Source organism: Argiope bruennichi, chromosome 3 (genome assembly GCF_947563725.1).
Source record: "Argiope bruennichi chromosome 3, qqArgBrue1.1, whole genome shotgun sequence".
NCBI classification, from domain to species: Eukaryota; Metazoa; Arthropoda; class Arachnida; order Araneae; family Araneidae; genus Argiope; species Argiope bruennichi.
In genome coordinates this window covers 69,967,908-69,970,322 of record NC_079153.1, presented here as the reverse complement: position 1 = coordinate 69,970,322, position 2,415 = coordinate 69,967,908, and the positions used below count along the sequence as shown (strand labels likewise).

Sequence of the window (2,415 nt, the reverse complement as noted above, 5' to 3'; positions counted from 1 at the left end):
AGAACTTTGTTTTACTAATTATTTTATACAATTTTTCTATGAAAACATTTTTTTAAAGTTGAATTTCATTTCAGTTATAATCTTGTTGTAAATATAATTGTAAAGAAATTTGTTAAAATCTAAGTATAGAATTAAGTTTAAAATTACTTGCCTACTTCTGAAATCCATTTTGGGTCCAACAAATGTTTCAAGCTAATGATCTTGAATTCCTTTGTTTAAATAATTTTCTCAGAAAATTGCAAGTTATCGCTTCTCGGCCTTTTGGCTAAGATCAAAGTGTAGTATCTGTTCTTATCAGCTTAATATCTGATACGGCGCCCATTGGGTGCCTTCGATATTAAACTAATTTTTGGAACTTGTTCCAGGTTCGCAATTCATTGCAACTGGAGCGCAGGTCCTGCCGCTATTGCACTGCTTGCGGCTCGGGCCTACCCAATCTAAAAGTAGAATTCACACAAAAATTCCCTACCAACTCCTCTAAACACTTAGCTGGGTTGTTCTATGATGGTTTAGGGTATCAAGACTTATCTTGGAAACTAAGGAGTCTTGATTACCTGAATGACCCATTTTATACCAGTTTTTAAGAATATGTAGTTATTGTTCTAAATTTTGAAGTGAAATTAAATGTGATTTGAGAAATTAAGATTTGTAAAGTTATGTGCAAGTAGCATTTACAGGAGGGACTGCCCTAATTCATTCTTGTATTATCTTCACTATTTCAACTAGTAGTTTTTTTCTAAAATATTCTACTAATCTAACACTATGATATAAATCCTAATCTCCAGAAAAGGCAGTTGCAGTCTGTGTGGTATTTTGTTATATTTTGGGGTTGAAAAGTAGGACCTTATTACATTTGGCACAGTTAGAATGGTTGAAAATCTCATTTTGCTCTTTGGTCAATGTTTGCATTGGAATTATAAGTCTTGTTCTTTTATTTTTTATTTCTTTGTTTTAAGCTGTCAAAGAAATTGGGCCACATTGGTTCTAATCACATTATAAATTCTCCCTTATAAAATACCTACATTTAAAATTTGAAAAATTTGCATTTTTAAACATGTGCGCAATGTTATTGCGCACATGCTTAAAGGGGAAGAAAAATGGAAATTCTTTAAGATACTATTATGGAATGTATCAAGCATGCTGATGAATGACAGGGATTTCTGGGTTGATTGCTAAAAAAATAGTAAATAAATGTGTCGTAAATTTGTTTCAGAGTAGATAGGATATTTGTCTCACGATTTTCCAATCTACTCCTGAAAAGCAAGTGCTGTAGCATTGATAATTTTGATAAAAATGTCATAATACAAATTCTCCAGGACTTTTTCATGCAAGAGAAATGCGTTACTTCTATCAGAAAATTATTTCCAACGTTAAACAAAAATTAACTTTGTATGGGGAAAAAAGATTTCTACTTTCATTGAATTTTCATTAGACGAAATGTATCGGCATGCAAAAGATTTTGATCAAAAAGCAAGATATGTAAATATTTGAGAGCAATTAAAAAAATTTACAGCGAAACAACTTTTGAATAAACAAAAATTGTAAAGTGTGATAAATGTTCGCAAGATTTTATTAAAGGCATTTGTACTAAACTACATCTTATTGTTGTACATCCAAATTCAGCAGTTGGAACTGAGTTTGTTTAGAAAGCTTCATCAAGGATAAATGAATGATTTGTTATCTCTTAATGTGATTATCTGTACAAGTGGATTATATTTCTGTAAAATGTTCAATTTAAAGAGCAATGCTTGAATAGTTTGAAACAAAGATAATTCTCCATAATTATTAACTGCATAACTATTAATCTCAAATCAATGTTTGTGCCCAAATCTCCAACAAATAAGAAGCATCTATCTGTCATTGCGATTTGAATTCTATTGAATACATTGGACGTCTGTTAAACATAACAGTATACTCTACGTATTTTTTTTTTTACATTGAATACTAAAATCAATATGAATTCATTAAACATGTATACAGCATATTTATTGGGGAAAAGATTTTATTGATAAATGAGTTATCAATCAATTGCATTGCAATTCAGATTCTTATTCAAGAAAAATACTTCAAGTGACTCAGACGTTGATATGGTATAGATAGTAATGATCCCGATGATGCTGATGAATATTTCATGAATTAGTGAAAAAATATGAAACGAATAAATATTTTAAAAATGATAATTTAAATATATTTTAATGTTTTTGCTTGCTTTTTTCTATAATTGTGTCAATTAAAAAATAAATAATGCTTTCTAATCCTGTTTTTTTCTTGAACATTTGTTTCTTATTGGAAACATTAAATTTTCATTTAATTTGAATCTTAGCTTATTCAAAATATCATTAATGTTTGCTTTTTCTTTTCTTTAAATGAGCTCTCTTATGAATCTTCAATTATTTTGCTAGTATTCAGTAAATC

The 2,415-nt window shown here is 29.0% G+C and overlaps 1 non-coding gene across 1 annotated transcript; it reads left to right on the top strand.

Moving 5' to 3' along the window:
- The first annotated feature begins 245 nt into the window (after positions 1 to 245).
- Positions 246 to 437, top strand: LOC129964310 (U2 spliceosomal RNA). The gene has a single exon (XR_008784095.1). It is a non-coding gene; the product is annotated as a U2 spliceosomal RNA (small nuclear RNA).
- The last annotated feature ends 1,978 nt before the right edge of the window (positions 438 to 2,415 follow it).